General features: G+C 44.8%; 1 protein-coding gene across 1 annotated transcript in view; it reads left to right on the forward strand.

Annotated features, from left to right (window-relative positions):
- Positions 1-278: 278 nt before the first annotated feature.
- The window catches only part of LOC109888682 (leucine-rich repeat-containing protein 4C), a 159,028-nt gene continuing 139,204 nt past the window's right edge, over positions 279-20,102 (forward strand). The window contains exon 1 of the mRNA XM_020479852.2: positions 279-1,906. The gene's annotated coding sequence lies outside the window, so the exon portion shown is untranslated. The remainder of the gene's footprint in view (positions 1,907-20,102) is intronic.

Below are 20,102 nucleotides of genomic sequence, written 5' to 3' on the forward strand. Positions count from 1 at the left end.
ACACACACACACACACACACACACACACACACACACATTCCTAGGTCTTACACGCACTGGAGCACAAAAGCGCTTACACGCACCCATATTACCACCAGACCTCGCTCCTTATGACATCAACTGATAATGCAATTGACCAATCAGTGGATAGATGATGGCAGGAAACGTGATAATTGTATTTCACCCATCAAAAGTAAGAACGGGTGCGTGGGGAAAATATAGGGGGACGCCACACATGAATGCGCTTTAAAGGAGATATGTTGAGCCAGTCTAGAGGGAGCATTTCTGGCATTAACTGCAGCATCCGCGCCTCTGATAGCAGCATCAATCCACCAGCACTGACTGGCGGAATACTGATGGTCTTGTTCTGAGTTAGGGAGGAAGCCAGTCCGGTGTGGGTGTGAGGCTGTCATCTCGCTGCAATTTAAGAAAAAAATACTTCCCAGCACTGCCCACTGTCTAGTGTCTAGCTCCAAACTTGATCATGCATATGATTTATATGAGAGTTCACAAATGCATTGCGTATTTGAAGTTGGAGTTTGGTGGATGTAAACGTATTCTTAGCCTGGTGATTTGTGGTCAGTATTGCCCATCATCTTAAACGCGCAATTTCAGTTGCTGAGGAGCGCGCGCCGAGGATCATCAGGGTGGATATTCGTTCCCTCTTGTGAGATATCAGTGAATTGGCTGTACTGGGGAGTCTCTGAGATGTGTATAGAGCCAGAGCGCAAAGAGAGGAGTCGATGATTGCTGTGGATGAAAACTGGCAGATGTAGCTTGTTGAACAAACGGCTCTCGAGATGCGATGAGAAGTCGGGACACGAAGCATTTGGAACTATAAGAATACTATAGCGTATGCTATGACATTTTGCATTTGATTGAAGAGTCACAGATCAAGGAAGGATGTGTTCGTGGTGAACAAGGCTTTAACGCATCTATGTGGTCTTTATAGGCTACTTCTATGAGGAGACCTGCTGAATTTCCCATCTGACGCGCAGTAGTAGTTCCTACATCAAACATACAGTAGCCGATGAAAATCGATAGAAGAATCTATCCGAAGACAAAGATAAACCTGGCGACTTTATCATTATTCGCCTCATCCACCTGACGAATTCATATGCTAGCATCTCCGAGATCCAATCCAACGACAATCAATACGGAGGCAAAGAGAAATAAGAATATTGAAATCCGCACTGGGTTGTGAGTTGAAATCTAATCAGATCCCTGGGGGGTTGCAGAGTAGCAAGGAACTGAAGAGGGAGAAAAAAGTTCTAGCTAAAAGTGTGACAACGGAATGACAACCATCAGCCACTTCATGTTTGCTCAATATGTGGATGAGCCGTAGATTATGACGAGGTTTCAGGATGTTATCAATCTGCGGGTCCACGGCTGCGTGAGACTGTGTCGTTAGTAGTCTGGCTCTGAAGAGGTTGGTTGGTTGTTTTATTGAAAATTAAAACATGAAGGATGGATCTGGGAAGAGTTCAGATTTCTCCTAAATTCCTAACTGATAAACGAAATGTCACCGGACTGTGACACATATAGCATTTTTGCCTTGTTATCACTCTGCATTTAACCATTAGTTTCAACGGTGGCACTTGTGGGTGCCTTCGTATATTTGCGTCTTGAAACATTTGAATGGGGGATGGATAAATTGACTCTATCGTCGTTCTGCAAGTCCTAACACCTAACCGATTGATTCTAATTGATGGATTAAACGCTACATCGTTTACAATGTGGGGACCGGATAAACTGTGTGAAAGTATCATCACGGAGTCTAGGTTTCAGGATGCTTGAGAATTTCGGATGTAGCCTATTTTCGATGCAGTTTTCGAGGGCAAGGAGCTGAAGAGGGAACTGTCGTTTTTTGAATCAGATCTGCTAACATCAGCATCTTTGGTGACAAGTAAGTTATATGTGTTTATTTGTTTAATTTAATTGATTCCTACATGGCACCGACACCCTGCCCACAGTGTGTTACGGTTCTAGCTGAAGCCTATTTGTAACCTTATAGACTATTTCAAATGAGTGTTCCTTTGCTGCTCTATCCCACTTTGCCTTATTATCTTACTACAAGCAACCAATAGCACTTCAACGAGGGCATAGCCTGAAAGCTTCATCTGACGTCATCGGACAAAAAAGCTCATTTTTGTGTGATGTGATGAATGAATGGACCATTCGATTTGTCGTGTGTGTGTGCATATGTGGAGGGCGCGTAGAACTGCGAGTCGATTATGCCTTTATTTGACTAACCTTGAAGATAAAGACTGCAATATCTGTTCATACGATGCTGATACGATGCTGACAGGCTACTGATCATAATTGGTGAAGCTGCTGGTTGACTCAGTCGTGTTGAGTAGTGGTGATGCAGTATGTTGCAGCATCCCATGCTGTATTCGGACCGTTGCACTTCAGCATCTATACCTGAGGGCTAATAACATCGGTTCTAGCATTGGTTCTATAAAGTTTAATATTTTTTTGCCGATTAGAATATTAACGGTAGGAAGCCCACCAAAGCTATTTGCAGAGCACAATGCAGAGCAATGGACTTTAAACTGTTGTATTTCTAAGGCTCACCGCATGCGCCCTGGAGAAAAACTCAACATATGAGCACCGCCATATCTTTGAGAATGATGTTGCAAGAACACTATAGGGCTCCAGCTTATGCACTTTAATTTAGACCTAACCACCAAGGTGTAGTATCTTTTTTTTAATGCTGAGGTGCTTCGCTCTAATGTATGCTCGAGTAAAGACTAGTTGGCTCGCCTTTGCCGACCGCGCTGCAGTTCGCTCAGTGCTGGCATTGAGGGAGCTGAAATTACAAGCTTCGTCTGCTCCTTTAGGCCGCTATGCAGTCTGTTGGCAAGAAAGAAAGTAGCATAATTTGTGGTATACACTGTGTACAAAACATTAAGTACACCTGCTCTTTCCATGACATAGACTGACCAGGTGAAACCAAGTGAAAGTTATGATCCCTTACTGAAGTAAATTGTTAAATCCATTTCAATCAGAGTAGATAAAGGGGAGGAGACAGGTTAATACCTAAGACGTTGTGGGGGGATACTAAACTGACATGTTGAATTGTTTGTAGATGACTATGGATCATTCGCCTATTTGACTTAGAATTTTATGACAAATTTAGCTCTAAAAACAATATATATTTTGTCCTTTACTACTAAAGCCCATAGAAACGCATATGATAACGCATTCATAAATAGAAAAAGGACGGTTTAATAAGAAACTCGGTTTTGAAGTGTATGTCCTAAATGTAGGAGATTTTTTAAAACTCTAGAAATATATTTATTTTTTACACATTCAACCTCCCTTTTTTTGGAGGGGGGTAGGAACAAAATTACCTTCATATTTCCATTAGTTTTTAACCGGTATTCTGGTGACACTTGTGGGGGTTGTAGCAAAACGGAGAACACCATTGTGTTCCTGAGAATCGCTCCTTTCCACAGTGGGGTCCCATTACTGTATAACCCAAACGGTTCCGATGCTACCAAACAGATGTTGGCCCATCAACGGTACCAACTTCAGACGAGTCTCCTGACACTTGGGGGGGGGGGGGGGCATAGAGCAAAACTAAGTGTGTAGGTCAAGCCGTTCGGAGGCTGTCTCATGGTCTGACAAAAATCGCTCTTCCACATTTCACAAAAAAAAAACATATATATATATATATATATATATATAGCTTAAACTGACGGATTTAGATGGGGATTCGTTTATATCTAATACATGTAAATGTTTAATTACTCTGCCATGTTTAAATAATGTCCCCCTCGTCCTTGACTTTTCAGAAATAAGTCTATATAACACTGTTGTTGTTGTTAGAATCGAAATATCACAAACAGAATTGGAGTTATAACCAGTTTTAGAAGGGGATGTAATTGCTTGAATGATTTTCCCCAGCCTGCTCCGCTCCTTCTCCCATAGTTGAATGTGACATTCCCAGTTGATATTCACCCCGATAATTGCCTCAAAACTGAACCTAAACTATACTGAAACTAATTTCACACATATACTGTAACACCAGATTTAAAAAAAATGAAGTATAGTATGATGGGGAGAAAAGGGGAGAATGTGTGAGTTGATGAGTGAGGAGAAGCGAACAATGCATAATTATGTATTCATCAATTGTGAATGAAGAACAGGGTGGGCCATTCTATTGTATTCATCTATTCTAATTATAATCCCAAAACGGTGTAGCCTATATCAGTCCACCGAATTTAAGCAGATGTATTTGTCTCCTTTAGGCCTAAATGGAGTAGGCTACACAGTGAGAGCGTGCATCATTTATAATGGCAAGACCAAGACGAATGGATGCACATGCTGCGTAAGCGTTGTTACAATATCTGAATGAAAACGACTCAAATGGCGGGGAAGAAATGGATCATGACATCTCTATTATTCTGATTCATGCTGAACGGCTTACCATATCTGGGAAAGGATCCATATCGGACAGCAGGTGAGCGAGTGTCGGATAATGGCTGTGCTAGGTGAAATGAGGAACTCCCGGCTGGCCTGTTGCTGTGTTCTACAACATGCTTGACTTAGCTGCTATCAACGCATGTGTTTTTCAAGCAGTGCATGAACAACACCCATGAGCAGAAGAAACTTCATCATGAGTCTGGCACACGGGCTACGTGAGAGACATATGAGGGCCAAGGCAACAGCAAAGATTCCACGTGAGCTATTGCATGAGCCAAATTGCGCACAGCTACCAGGATGGAGAAGCTGCAAGGTGGGCAGATGCAATCCAACAGAAACCGGACACCTGTTTCAGCTGCAGGTGACTTGTTTGTTGGAAGTGTTGAAATCAACTGAAAGTGACAAAGATGTGTGGTGACTGTTAGGACAAGGGATAACAGAATAATGAAATCCATTATTGTGTGAAAATGCACACCATACTGCAAGCACGAGCGAGACCACAAATAATGTGTCCAATAACTGACAATAATATACAATTTTTGACCGCCATCATATCGACACTTATATTCATTGTAATGCCATTATTTCTTTTTGTTGATTTTCACTATTCACAAGCATGCTTGACGCCTATACTGATATTTAGGCTACTGATATTTTCTTAATTCAATCAATCAAATGTATTTATAAAGGCATTTTTACATCTGTAGATGTCACAAAGTGCTATACAGAATCCCAGATGTAAAAAGGGTTCGGAAAAAGCTGAACCAGGCTCTGAGAGGTGCCCAGTCCTCTTTTGGCTGTGCCGGGTGGAGATTCTAAGAGTACATGGGAATTTAAGGCCAAATTGTTCTTTTTTTTATTTTTTTTTATTTTACCTTTATTTAACCAGGTAGGCAAGTTGAGAACAAGTTCTCATTTACAATTGCGACCTGGCCAAGATAAAGCAAAGCAGTTCGACAGATAAAACGACACAGAGTTACACATGGAGTAAAAACAAACATACAGTCAATAATGCAGTATAAACAAGTCTATATACAATGTGAGCAAATGAGGTGAGAAGGGAGGTAAAGGCAAAAAAAGGCCATGATGGCAAAGTAAATACAATATAGCAAGTAAAATACTGGAATGGTAGTTTTGCAATGGAAGAATGTGCAAAGTAGAAATAAAAAAATAATGGGGTGCAAAGGAGCAAAATAAATAAATAAATAAAAATTAAATACAGTTGGGAAAGAGGTAGTTGTTTGGGCTAAATTTTAGGTGGGCTATGTACAGGTGCAGTAATCTGTGAGCTGCTCTGACAGTTGGTGCTTAAAGCTAGTGAGGGAGATAAGTGTTTCCAGTTTCAGAGATTTTTGTAGTTCGTTCCAGTCATTGGCAGCAGAGAACTGGAAGGAGAGGCGGCCAAAGAAAGAATTGGTCTTGGGGGTGACTAGAGAGATATACCTGCTGGAGCGTGTGCTACAGGTGGGAGATGCTATGGTGACCAGCGAGCTGAGATAAGGGGGGACTTTACCTAGCAGGGTCTTGTAGATGACATGGAGCCAGTGGGTTTGGCGACGAGTATGAAGCGAGGGCCAGCCAACGAGAGCGTACAGGTCGCAATGGTGGGTAGTATATGGGGCTTTGGTGATAAAACGGATTGCACTGTGATAGACTGCATCCAATTTGTTGAGTAGGGTATTGGAGGCTATTTTGTAAATGACATCGCCAAAGTCGAGGATTGGTAGGATGGTCAGTTTTACAAGGGTATGTTTGGCAGCATGAGTGAAGGATGCTTTGTTGCGAAATAGGAAGCCAATTCTAGATTTAACTTTGGATTGGAGATGTTTGATATGGGTCTGGAAGGAGAGTTTACAGTCTAACCAGACACCTAAGTATTTGTAGTTGTCCACGTATTCTAAGTCAGAGCCGTCCAGAGTAGTGATGTTGGACAGGCGGGTAGGTGCAGGTAGCGATCGGTTGAAGAGCATGCATTTAGTTTTACTTGTATTTAAGAGCAATTGGAGGCCACGGAAGGAGAGTTGTATGGCATTGAAGCTTGCCTGGAGGGTTGTTAACACAGTGTCCAAAGAAGGGCCGGAAGTATACAGAATGGTGTCGTCTGCGTAGAGGTGGATCAGGGACTCACCAGCAGCAAGAGCGACCTCATTGATGTATACAGAGAAGAGAGTCGGTCCAAGAATTGAACCCTGTGGCACCCCCATAGAGACTGCCAGAGGTCCGGACAGCAGACCCTCCGACTTGACACACTGAACTCTATCAGAGAAGTAGTTGGTGAACCAGGCGAGGCAATCATTTGAGAAACCAAGGCTGTCGAGTCTGCCGATGAGGATATGGTGATTGACAGAGTCGAAAGCCTTGGCCAGATCAATGAATACGGCTGCACAGTAATGTTTCTTATCGATGGCGGTTAAGATATCGTTTAGGACCTTGAGCGTGGCTGAGGTGCACCCATGACCAGCTCTGAAACCAGATTGCATAGCAGAGAAGGTATGGTGAGATTCGAAATGGTCGGTAATCTGTTTGTTGACTTGGCTTTCGAAGACCTTAGAAAGGCACGGTAGGATAGATATAGGTCTGTAGCAGTTTGGGTCAAGAGTGTCCCCCCCTTTGAAGAGGGGGATGACCGCAGCTGCTTTCCAATCTTTGGGAATCTCAGACGACACGAAAGAGAGGTTGAACAGGCTAGTAATAGGGGTGGCAACAATTTCGGCAGATAATTTTAGAAAGAAAGGGTCCAGATTGTCTAGCCCGGCTGATTTGTAGGGGTCCAGATTTTGCAGCTCTTTCAGAACATCAGCTGAATGGATTTGGGAGAAGGAGAAATGGGGAAGGCTTGGGCGAGTTGCTGTTGGGGGTGCAGTGCTGTTGTCCGGGGTAGGAGTAGCCAGGTGGAAAGCATGGCCAGCCGTAGAAAAATGCTTATTGAAATTCTCAATTATGGTGGATTTATCAGTGGTGACAGTGTTTCCTATCTTCAGTGCAGTGGGCAGCTGGGAGGAGGTGTTCTTATTCTCCATGGACTTTACAGTGTCCCAGAACTTTTTTGAGTTAGTGTTGCAGGAAGCAAATTTCTGCTTGAAAAAGCTAGCCTTGGCTTTTCTAACTGCCTGTGTATAATGATTTCTAGCTTCCCTGAACAGCTGCATATCACGGGGGCTGTTCGATGCTAATGCAGAACGCCATAGGATGTTTTTGTGTTGGTTAAGGGCAGTCAGGTCTGGGGAGAACCAAGGGCTATATCTGTTCCTGGTTCTAAATTTCTTGAATGGGGCATGTTTATTTAAGATGGTTAGGAAGGCATTTTTAAAAAATATCCAGGCATCCTCTACTGACGGGATGAGATCAATATCCTTCCAGGATACCCCGGCCAGGTCGATTAGAAAGGCCTGCTCGCAGAAGTGTTTCAGGGAGCGTTTTACAGTGATGAGTGGAGGTCGTTTGACCGCTGACCCATTACGGATGCAGGCAATGAGGCAGTGATCGCTGAGATCTTGGTTGAAGACAGCAGAGGTGTATTTAGAGGGGAAGTTGGTTAGGATGATATCTATGAGGGTGCCCGTGTTTAAGGTTTTGGGGAGGTACCTGGTAGGTTCATTGATTATTTGTGTGAGATTGAGGGCATCAAGTTTAGATTGTAGGATGGCTGGGGTGTTAAGCATGTTCCAGTTTAGGTCGCCTAGCAGCACGAACTCTGAAGATAGATGGGGGGCAATCAGTTCACATATGGTGTCCAGAGCACAGCTGGGGGCAGAGGGTGGTCTATAGCAGGCGGCAACGGTGAGAGACTTGTTTTTAGAGAGGTGGATTTTTAAAAGTAGAAGTTCAAATTGTTTGGGTACAGACCTGGATAGTAGGACAGAACTCTGCAGGCTATCTTTGCAGTAGATTGCAACACCGCCCCCTTTGGCAGTTCTATCTTGTCTGAAAATGTTGTAGTTTGGAATTAAAACTTCAGAATTTTTGGTGGTCTTCCTAAGCCAGGATTCAGACACAGCTAGAACATCCGGGTTGGCAGAGTGTGCTAAAGCAGTGAATAGAACAAACTTAGGGAGGAGGCTTCTAATGTTAACATGCATGAAACCAAGGCTATTACGGTTACAGAAGTCGTCAAAAGAGAGCGCCTGGGGAATAGGAGTGGAGCTAGGCACTGCAGGGCCTGGATTCACCTCTACATCGCCAGAGGAACATAGGAGGAGTAGAATAAGGGTACGGCTAAAAGCTATGAGAATTGGTCGTCTAGAACGTCTGGAACATAGAGTAAAAGGAGGTTTCTGGGGGCGATAAAATAGCATCAAGGTATAATGTACAGACAAATGTATGGCAGGATGTGAATACAGTGGAGGTAAACCTAGGTATTGAGTGATGAAGAGAGAGATATTGTCTCTAGAAACATCGTTGAAACCAGGAGATGTCATTGCATGTGTGGGTGGTGGAACTAATAGGTTGGATAAGGTATAGTGAGCAGGACTAGAGGCTCTACAGTGAAATAAGCCAATAAACACTAACCAGAACAGAAATGGACAAGACATATTGACATTAAGGATAGGCATGCTTAGTCGAGTGATCAAAAGGGTCCGGTGAGTGGAGAGGTTGGTTGGTGATTTAGACAGCTAGCCAGGGCATCGGTAGCAAGCTAGCATAGGATGGAGGTCTGTTAGCCACCCCTTACGTTCCGTCAGTAGATTAGTGGGGTTCCGTGTGGTAGAGGGGATTAATCCAAATCACACAACAACAACAAAAATAAAAACAATAGATATAGTTATAGAGGCCCAAGAAGAAAATATAATAATAATAATTAAAAAAATAATTTAAAAAAAAAAAAAAAAAAAAAAAAATAATAATAAAAAAATAAAAAAATTCTTCAAGATGTTCAAAACTGCATAGATGACCAACAGGGTCAAATCATAATTGAACGCGTGTCTTGCGGTTTGGGTATTTTGTTTTGTTTCAATGCACAATTCATAGTTGTAAGAAAAGGCACTCCACAAATAGAAATTCTGTTTTTAGTGTTTTTTTGGTTTTACATATAGCCTACAGTAACATAAACACATGACAAGTGTGTTATGTTCTTTCCAATATTGACATTTGATATTCTATTGTTTCCTAAGACCTTCATAAACAGAACCAAATTAGATTAGCACAAGTTCTAAGCCTGGCCTTCATAACCTGATTTTTAAGAAAATGGCCTTTTAATTTTTTGGTGCCTACTAGAGAGCTCCTCTTTGTCTCCACCCATTCAGCATCCTTCACACCCTCTTAACCTTAAGCCCCACTTATCTCTTTAAGGGTTGATCTGAGCGTTCTGTCCTAACAACAGCAGTCAAGCACCAAAGTGATCTGGCTAACGTTGGCTAGCTTGCTAGCTACTTCTAGACACAAATGAGAAAACAGCTCACTGACCATTTTACTCACCCTAGCAGAGATTGTTAGGCTGTTTTTATGTTATCCAGAGCGTTGGTGACTGCAACAGTGCTGCAGGCAACAATTTACACTTTTTTTGGCCAACGTTTACTGGTACCGAACATATTCAATGGGTGTTGAGCATTAGTAAATTCGTCAGTTATTCTGTGCTCTGGCACACTAAGACGAGAGTGCTCTGAAATCGGAGTATATAGCCAGAGCGAATTTACCAGCTACATCAATCAACATTTGTTGCAGTAACATTCTATTGAAATGTTTACTTGCATAGTAGAGTCTTTTGTTAATGCATGTAGCTAGCTAGCTAGGTAAACAATGAACCATAATCCCAACTCATGACATTACTACCCTGCATTCATCTGCAGGTAGCTAACCAACCAGGTTTAATGTTAGCTAGCTAACGTTAGGCTAGAACTATCAAAGCAAATGGCTCTGAGATACAAATCATATTACTACACAGATGATACAAGTAATGTTAGATAGCAAGCCAGCCAGCCAGCTAGCTAGCTTTAACTTTAAATTAAATATCACACTTTAACTTGAAATTAAAATTGCTTTCTGTCAAAATTAGAAACATGTGATATCTGAAAATGTAACTATTTAGACTTACTTACTTGTACACATCATGGATGGATGCTTCTCCCTGTCACGGATGCCATGATTGACCTTAGTTTGGTTGAAGATGTAATCCGGAAACAGGTCTTTTCTCCATCTCCTTAGCTATCATACTCTAATTCCACTGATTTCAAAACTCGGTCCTCCAGAAACTCATCTTTCTGCATGTCCGACACACTCATTATCTCAGCCAATTAAGGATGTTTGCTTTTTCTGTGGCTAAACCAACTAGGCCCATAATTTAACAATTGTATTTGTATTTACAGATGGCATAACATTTTGTTATTAAGGTACATGCAAGTGTACATGTTCCAGAAGGCGTTTCTGCCAAAAAACACATTTTGATTAAAAAGTAGTGGCCCGCAACATATGCCTAGTTTCCTGAAATGAGTCACATATGTGCACAGCACACTCATCAGGGTTATGGATGATGCTCTCCGATACTGTATATCCTGTATGACTAAGATCATTTTTTATTCGTTTAAAAATCGAAACTTTGAGAATGGGGAATGGGAACAATATTACATTAATAACATGGCATTCTCTCACCCTCGGCTTGCAGGCATGTTCCTGCTAATGTCAAACATGTAGGCGTACTAGCCCACAAAGCAACACAGTGCTGGGCGCGGCACAGCGAGAGGAGCTTTCCACCCACCAGTGCTGCATCAAGGTGAGCGCTTTTCTCAGCAATGGCTCGCATCGCTGACCATGGTCCTTAAATCGTTTCTTTATGTTCTCAGTTTTATTAGCCACAATCTTGTGTTTGTTAATTTAGTTACATAAAAAGCATGAGCTGGCACACACCTGGAGAAAAGTATTTAGTGTAGAGGTGCTGTCTAACGATAAATAAACTGTAAGCTATAAAAACAAAGAGAGTCACACACTCCATATGTATAAACTCCTAGTAATATATTGTGTAATACACCAACGTTTCGGCGTCACTGTACCTTCTGACCCTGAAGAAGACTCAGTGATGCCTTCAGATACTCACTCACTCACTCACTCACTCACTCTCTCACACACACACAGACACACACTCTCACACACACCAATTGTAAATATGCAGTGCCTACAAAGAAATGTGCACGCTGTTCACAACAGGCTTTTTTGCAGGCTTTTTTTTACAAACAGCCATGAGCTAAATTAACTTAGGCTGCAGTGATACTGCTTGTATGCAACCATCTAATCTAGGCATGTGGAAAGGGAGACACAAATTGTACAATATGACATCTTTCTAACCTGGAGTAGGAAATGATTGTCCAAACACAAAGTTTCAAGTGGCACTGACTGACTCAATGATTAATAGTGAATGTGTCCACTCACCTGAGATATGGACGATGCTCACCACTCGTTCCAATAAGATATACTACTATTCGCTCAAGTTGATAATTTTGATAACTGAAAAACAGATTTGTGTTTTAATTTTCTTCTCTTTACAGCAATAGCCCTTTGTTTTCCAAATTATGTTTTCCCGTGATTAAATTGTTTATATTGTGTTATGCTTGGCCCTATTTTAGCTGCTTTCCACTGACATTCACAACTCAACAGTCATCGATTTGTTATTTGCAGCATATGTTGCCCAAGTTGCGGGCCTTCCAACTACAGGCTATGCACATGAGAATTAAAACTTTAAAAAAAAGCTAATGATCATATTGGGCCAAATCAAATTTACTTTGAATTAAATTGCCTATTGCCCTGCCTTTCCCCTTCTTTTCCTCCCTCTTGTGGTGAATATCAAGTGATCTGGAGCAGTGTTCGCAAACATCTTCCACTTGTACTTTCCATTCATTTACAATTATAATCTTGGCAAAATGGAATGGGAACAATACGGCATGGATTCAGGTGTGTTACTGAAAATGGAGTTAAAGTGGAGGAGGTTCTGCTCGCGGTCGGTGTACAGGTAGGAGCTGAATTTACACATTCCGCTTCCAGAATGAACAAAGCTGTGGTTGTGTTCATGAAAAGAGCAAATTTGGTTGGTAGGCTGATTGCTAATGGAATATTTGTAAGGGGTGTGTTGGTACCAATTTCGCCTCTTTCTACCCCTTCGACAAGGGTGGTAGTTATGAATTTGCCAGCGTTTATTATGGATGATCAAATTACGAAAGAGCTGAGTCGTTTTGGTAAGTTTGCTAATAGTTTTCATGTACTGTCGGCAGGTTTTCAGGCAGATGCCGTTAAGCACATTGTTTCGTTCCGGAGGCAAGTGTTTAGGTGTCTGAATAACAATGAGCAACAGCTAAATGTGCATTTTAAAGTGAGGCATGGGGAGGGACCCTACTCAGGGTTTGCCAGCACAGATAGTCTACGGTGTTTTGAGTGTGGGGATTTGGCGCATAAGAACTTTGCATGCCCACGTAGACAAGGTGAGGGCACAAGCGCCAGTGGGGGAAATCGAGGTCAACGTGCAGGGGGCAATGAGATGCAGACAGCAGAGGCTGGGCCTAGTCATGCAAGTGATGGTGGTGTAGATGAGGCTGGGCCTAGTCAGGCTAGAGATGGTGGTATAGCTGAGGCTGGGTCTAGTCATGCTATGGATGGTGGTGTAGCGGAGGCTGGGCCTAGTCATGCTATGGAGGGTGGTGTAGATGAGGCTGGGTCTAGTCAGGTTATGCTATTGGATGAGAAGAGTATAGTGGGGAAGTGTAAGAGACTAAGGGGGAGGAGGAGGGTGTCAAGTGGAAAAGGAAAAATGGGTAGAATTAAGGAGGTGGGAGGGGAGAGGCTGGTGTGACCAAAGGCACCATGGAACCTTTGCCTGGTGCTGGGGGAGGCCCTGAACAGAGGGGAAGGGCAGGTGGTCAGGATGGGAGATGGAGATGAGGAGGAAAGTGAGTCTGAGGAAGATGATGATGAAGATTTTTTTCAGACTCCTCTTCAATGGGCCCGTAGCTGACAGCCAGTCAGAGGCATCAAAATACACATTGAGGGAACTGACAAGGTTCATCTTGAGGCTTTTTTCTGATCTGAGAACATTTGTAAGATCAATACAATATGCTATGAAAAATGAGGGGCATGGTGTCCTTTCACCCAGGAAACATTTTAGGTTGAGGAAGTGGGTCACAACAGTGCGTAAGGGTTTAGCTTCAGACACTGTTTAGATGTATAGTTTCTTTCTGGCACTGGGGCTTTTTGAGCTTTGCTATTGGTTTCTTTCTTTGCTGGCTTTTCTCCCAATTCTTATGGATACTCTTCGGGTAGGCTCGCTCAATATAAATGCCACCAGAGATGCGGGAAAGAGGAGTGTGTTGGGTGACTATGTAAAACTAAAAAAAGTACAGGTGTTGATTCTGCAAGAGATGCATAGTGATGTGGGGAATGAAGTCGATTAGGGGCTCTGGTGGAAAGGGGCACCTAATACATGGAGAGAGAGGGGGGGTTCTATTTGGGTGTCTTAGACAGGAACTCTCACAGGTAGCGCCTGAGGCTGGTGGTTGCCGAGGACTGGAACTGTACAATGGATTTTACGAAAGACAGAAATGGGGAAGAGCCTCATTCAGTGACAGTGGGAGTGTTAAGGGACATAATTAATCAGTTTGACCTAGTGGATGTTTGGAGAACTTTACATCCCAACGCAAGACAGTATACATGGGTGAAGGTTTTTGGGGCTAAGATGAGTGCAGCCCAACTTGATTGTTTTTACATGTCCAGGAATCGGAGCAATAGGCTGTTGGGTGCTAACATTCTCCCGGTGGGTTTTTCGGATCACCACATAACCTTGGCATGGCTGTCTATTTCACCAGGGCCCCGGCAGGCATCCTATTGGAAGTTTAATGTAAAGCACTTACAAGATGCCACTTTTTGCTCAGGTATCCAGACCTTTTGGGAAAGGTGGAGGCAGCGAAGAGAGGAGTATGAGTTTCTGAGTCAATGGTGGGATGTGGGGAAAATCCAAATTCGTCTTTTCTGTCAACAGTATACAGCTCTCTCATCCTCAGAGGCTATGAGAGTATTGGGGGAACTAGAGCGTAGTATTAGTGAGATGGTGGGGCAATGCAATATTGGCCTCCAGGCTAATTTAGCTGAATTACGTACGACCTGGGCAGTTTTTTCCAGGTTAGAGCTAAGGGAGAGCTAGGATCTCCATGCTCAAGGAGATGGATGCTCCCAGCTCCTTCTTCTTTGGTTTGGAAAGACAGAGCGGTGAAGCCAAGGGTATGCATTGTCTACGGTTGTCTGATGGTCAGGTGACCTCTGTGTGGGGGAGATGCAGGAGCGAACTGTGGAGTTGTGTAGGGCAGAAATGTGTGATCCTATGTGTGCTCAGGTCTTGTTCGCAGAACTCCCTAAGGTCTCTGGCACAGATGGATGAAATGGACATTCCTCTGTTGTCCCATGAGCTGGCAGAGGCCATGACCCAGATGTCCTCCCCGGTCGTGCACTGGGGGTCGATGGACTCCCAGTGGAGTTTTATAAAAAATTAATTGGGAATAATTGGACTGGACTTCTTTTACATGTTGCGTGAATGTGTCGGGGTAGGAGAGTTGCCGATGTACTGCCGTTGGGCGGCTCTGACTCTCCTGCCCCAAAAAAGGGACTTGTGTGAACTTAACCTTTTTGGGCTAGGGGGCAGTATTTTCACATCCGGATGAAAAGCGTGCCCAAAGTAAACTGCCTGCTACTCAGGCCCAGAAGCTAGGATATGCCTAGAATTGGTAGTGTCATGATCGTCGTAGTGAGGAGACCAAAGCGTAGTGTGATGTGAATACATCTTTTTAATGAAAGACAAAAAAACACGAAGTACACTAAACAAACAAACAAAATAACAAGACGAACATGACCGCTATCAAAACTGAGTGCAAACATCACATAGAGAATAACCCACAAACCCAAACTGGAAAATGGCAACCTAAATAGGATCCCCAATCAGAGACAACGATAAACAGCTGCCTCTGATTGGGAACCAATCTAGGCAACCATAGACCTAAAATATGTCTAGACTAGACACACACACCTAGACATACAAAAACCCCTATATGAGACTAAAACACACATACCACCCTTGTCACACCCTGACCTAACCAAAATATATAAAGGTAACAAAGAATACTCAGGTCAGGGCTTGACAGTACCACCCCACAAAGGTGCAGACTCCGGCCGCAAAACCTAATCTAGGGGAGGGGAGGGTCCGGGTGGGCCTCTTTCACGGCGGTGGCTTGGTTGCGGGAAGTGGACCCCACTCTAGCTCAGTCTTGGCCCACTTAGGGGGTGCCTCAGGAGCGGGGACCCTCACAGCGGGCCCCGGACTGAAGAGCATCGTAGAGAGCGCCACTGGACGGAGAGGCGCCTCTGGACTGTGGAGCGACTCTGGTAGCTCCTGGCTGGCATACTCTAGCAGCTCAGGACAGACGGGAGTCTATGGCGGCTCAGGACAGACGGGAGACTCTGGCGGCTCAGGACAGATGGGAGACTCTGGCGGCTCAGGACAGACGGGAAACTGTGGTGGCTCAGGACAGACGGGAGACTCTGGCAGGGCTGTGCAGGAGGAAGGCTCTGGCAGCACTGGACAGGCGGGAGCACCTGTAGGGATGAGACGGAGAAACAGCCTGGTGCGAGGGGCTGCCACCGGAGGGCTGGTGCGTGGAGGTGGCACCGGATAGACCGGACCGTGAAGGCACACTGGAGATCTTGAGAGCAGGGCTGGCACCATCTGCCCTGGCTGGATCCTCACCCTAGACCGGCACATGCGGGGAGCTGGGATGTAGCGCACCGGGCTAAGCACGCGTACTGGGGACACCGTGCGCTCCACCGCATGACCAGTACAATGCCCGCCACGGTAAGCACGGCTCGGAGAACTATAACGCCGAGCTGGCACAGGACGTGCAGGGCTAGGGAGGCGCACAGGAGGCCTGGTACCTGGGGCTGGCACAGTCTTCACCAGACGGATAGCACGCACCTCAGGACGATGATGGAGGCTGACCCAGGTGACATCAAATCCCCGACACGCTCCGTCGGGCAGATGTCGTGCCCCAGGCACCAACACAGCACATCCCTCATAACTCTCTCCTCCAATCTCCCCATTAACTCCTTCACTGTCTCTGCTTCGCTCACCTCCAATACCGCCCTGACCGGCACTGGTTCCATCCTTGGCTCCTTACGGTAAGCAGGGGGAGTTGGCTCAGGTCTGACTCTGCCACACTCACGCTATGCTTCCCCCCAAGACATTTTTGGGGCTGCCTCTCGGGGTTCCAGCCGCGCTGCCGTGCTGCCTCCTCATACCGGCGCCTCTCTGCTTTCGCTGCCTCCAGCTCTGCTTTGTGGTGGCGATATTCCCCCGGCTGTGCCCAGGGTCCTTCGCCGTCCAGAATCTCCTCCCAAGTCCATGAGTCCTGTGTTCTTTGCCGCTGCTGCTGCTGGCCATTACCACGCTGCTTGGTCCATTGTTGGTCGGTTATTCTGTCATGATCGTCGTAGTGAGGAGACCAAAGCGTAGCGTGATGTGAATCTTTTTAATGAAAGACGAAAAAACACAAAGTACACTAAACAAACAAATAAAATAACAAGATGACCGTGACCGCTATCAAAACTGAGTGCAAACATGCAACATCACAGACAATAACCCACAAACCCAAACTGGAAAACGGCAACCTAAATATTATCCCCAATCAGAGACAACGATAAACAGCTGCCTCTGATTGGGAACCAATCCAGGCCACCATAGACCTAAAATATGTCTAGACTAGACATACAAAAAAAAACTGATGAGACAAAAACACACATACCACCCTCGTCACACCCTGACTTAACCAAAATATATAAAGAAAACAAAGAATACTCAGGTCAGGGCATGACAGGTAGATGCAGTTATAAATCACTCTACAGTTTCTAAAACTGTTTGAATAATGTCTGTGAGTATAACAGAACTGATATGGCAGGCAAAAACCTCCCAGGAAAAAAAATTGAGGTCACTTTCTTTTCGATTGGTTTCTATGGAGATCTAGATTTCTGTGGCACTTGCTTGCTATTGTTGTTCCTATTGCTTCCACTGGATGTCAACAGTCTTTAGAAATTAGTTGATGTTTTTCCTTTGAGAAATGAAGAAGTAGGGCAGTTCAGAACAAGGGTCGAGTGTAGTGTACTGTTTGTTAGGGGCGTGCGACCTGAAAGCTTGCTCCAATTTGTTTTTATTCGGTATTGAATGCAGTTTATCCCGTGTAAAATTTTATCTATGTTTTTTTACATTAAAGAATACCTAAAGTTGTATTAGGAAAGTTGTTTGAAATGTTTGGAACAAGTTTACAGGTAACTTATTTGATATTTTCTAGTCATGTTGCGCGAGTTGGAACCGGTGTTTTTCTGGATCAAACGCGCCAAATAAATGGACATTTTGGAGATATAATGACGGAATTAATCGAACAAAATGACCATTTGTGATGTTTATGGGACATATTGGAGTGCCAACAAAAGAAGATCTTCAAAGGTAAGGCATAAATTATAACGTTATTTCTGCGTTTTGTGTCGCACCTGGCGGGTTGAAATATGAATGTCATGTGTTTGTTTGGTGGGGTGCTATCCTCAGATAATCGCATGGTTTGCTTTCGCCGTAAAGCTTTATTGAAATCTGACACGTTGGCTGGATTAACAAGTGTAGCTTTAATTTGGTGTATTGGATGTGTGATTTCTTGAAAGTTTAATATTTATAGTAATTTAATTTGAATATGGCGCTCTGCCATTTCACCGGATGTTGTCGAGGGGTTCCGTTAGCGGAACATCTAGCCGTAAGTTAAGAACTGGAGGAATCTTTTTAGAGCATCGTAGAGAGCGCCACTGGACGGAGAGGCGCCTCTGGACTGTGGAGCGACTCTGGTAGCTCCTGGCTGGCATACTCTAGCAGCTCAGGACAGACGGGAGTCTATGGCGGCTCAGGACAGACGGGAGACTCTGGCGGCTCAGGACAGATGGGAGACTCTGGCGGCTCAGGACAGACTGGAAACTGTGGTGGCTCAGGACAGACGGGAGGCCCTGGCAGGGCTGTGCAGGAGGAAGGCTCTGGCAGCACTGGACAGGCGAGAGCACCTGTAGGGATGAGACGGAGAAACAGCCTGGTGCGAGGGGCTGCCACCGGAGGGCTGGTGCGTGGAGGTGGCACCGGATAGACCGGACCGTGAAGGCACACTGGAGATCTTGAGAGCAGGGCTGGCACCATCTGCCCTGGCTGGATCCTCACCCTAGACCGGCACATGCGGGGAGCTGGGATGTAGCGCACCGGGCTAAGCACGCGTACTGGGGACACCGTGCGCTCCACCGCATGACCAGTACAATGCCCGCCACGGTAAGCACGGCTCGGAGAACTATAACGCCGAGCTGGCACAGGACGTGCAGGGCTAGGGAGGCGCACAGGAGGCCTGGTACCTGGGGCTGGCACAGTCTTCACCAGACGGATAGCACGCACCTCAGGACGATGATGGAGGCTGACCCAGGTGACATCAAATCCCCGACACGCTCCGTCGGGCAGATGTCGTGCCCCAGGCACCAACACAGCACATCCCTCATAACTCTCTCCTCCAATCTCCCCATTAACTCCTTCACTGTCTCTGCTTCGCTCACCTCCAATACCGCCCTGACCGGCACTGGTTCCATCCTTGGCTCCTTACGGTAAGCAGGGGGAGTTGGCTCAGGTCTGACTCTGCCACACTCACGCTATGCTTCCCCCCAAGACATTTTTGGGGCTGCCTCTCGGGGTTCCAGCCGCGCTGCCGTGCTGCCTCCTCATACCGGCGCCTCTCTGCTTTCGCTGCCTCCAGCTCTGCTTTGTGGTGGCGATATTCCCCCGGCTGTGCCCAGGGTCCTTCGCCGTCCAGAATCTCCTCCCAAGTCCATGAGTCCTGTGTTCTTTGCCGCTGCTGCTGCTGGCCATTACCACGCTGCTTGGTCCATTGTTGGTCGGTTATTCTGTCACGATCGTCGTAGTGAGGAGACCAAAGCGTAGCGTGATGTGAATCTTTTTAATGAAAGACGAAAAAACACAAAGTACACTAAACAAACAAATAAAATAACAAGATGACCGTGACCGCTATCAAAACTGAGTGCAAACATGCAACATCACAGACAATAACCCACAAACCCAAACTGGAAAACGGCAACCTAAATATTATCCCCAATCAGAGACAACGATAAACAGCTGCCTCTGATTGGGAACCAATCCAGGCCACCATAGACCTAAAATATGTCTAGACTAGACATACAAAAAAAAACTGATGAGACAAAAACACACATACCACCCTCGTCACACCCTGACTTAACCAAAATATATAAAGAAAACAAAGAATACTCAGGTCAGGGCATGACAGGTAGATGCAGTTATAAATCACTCTACAGTTTCTAAAACTGTTTGAATAATGTCTGTGAGTATAACAGAACTGATATGGCAGGCAAAAACCTCCCAGGAAAAAAAATTGAGGTCACTTTCTTTTCGATTGGTTTCTATGGAGATCTAGATTTCTGTGGCACTTGCTTGCTATTGTTGTTCCTATTGCTTCCACTGGATGTCAACAGTCTTTAGAAATTAGTTGATGTTTTTCCTTTGAGAAATGAAGAAGTAGGGCAGTTCAGAACAAGGGTCGAGTGTAGTGTACTGTTTGTTAGGGGCGTGCGACCTGAAAGCTTGCTCCAATTTGTTTTTATTCGGTATTGAA

Source organism: Oncorhynchus kisutch, linkage group LG4, assembly GCF_002021735.2.
Source record: "Oncorhynchus kisutch isolate 150728-3 linkage group LG4, Okis_V2, whole genome shotgun sequence".
Classification (NCBI taxonomy): domain Eukaryota; kingdom Metazoa; phylum Chordata; class Actinopteri; order Salmoniformes; family Salmonidae; genus Oncorhynchus; species Oncorhynchus kisutch.